The 288-nt window shown below is 37.8% G+C and overlaps 1 pseudogene; it reads left to right on the top strand.

Annotated features, from left to right (window-relative positions):
• LOC116687039 (extracellular calcium-sensing receptor-like) overlaps positions 1 to 288 on the top strand; it is a 7792-nt pseudogene that overhangs the window by 4994 nt on the left and 2510 nt on the right.

Here is a 288-nt window from a genome sequence, read left to right as displayed (position 1 = left end):
AAGGAAAAACCCTGATGCCTTTTCTTGCTGTAATGTACCTTCTCTGAAATGAGGTATTAATTTTATTTAACATTATTTAATTGCTCTCCATAACTGTTTTCCTTAATTTCATTTTGACAGATTCTTACTCAGCTCAAGAAAGTAAATTTTTCCCAAAATGGTTATGATGTGTCATTTGATGCCAATGGGGATCCTGTGGCCAGATACGAGCTGGTTAACTGGCAAAAAAGTGAAAGTGGCAGAATCAAGTTGGTGACAGTAGGGCAATACGATGCATCACTGCCGGTG

The sequence above is a fragment of the Etheostoma spectabile genome, chromosome 3, assembly GCF_008692095.1.
Source record: "Etheostoma spectabile isolate EspeVRDwgs_2016 chromosome 3, UIUC_Espe_1.0, whole genome shotgun sequence".
NCBI lineage: Eukaryota > Metazoa > Chordata > Actinopteri > Perciformes > Percidae > Etheostoma > Etheostoma spectabile.
The sequence above is the reverse complement of the archived record's forward strand: the minus strand, read 5'-3'. Positions and strand labels throughout refer to the sequence as shown.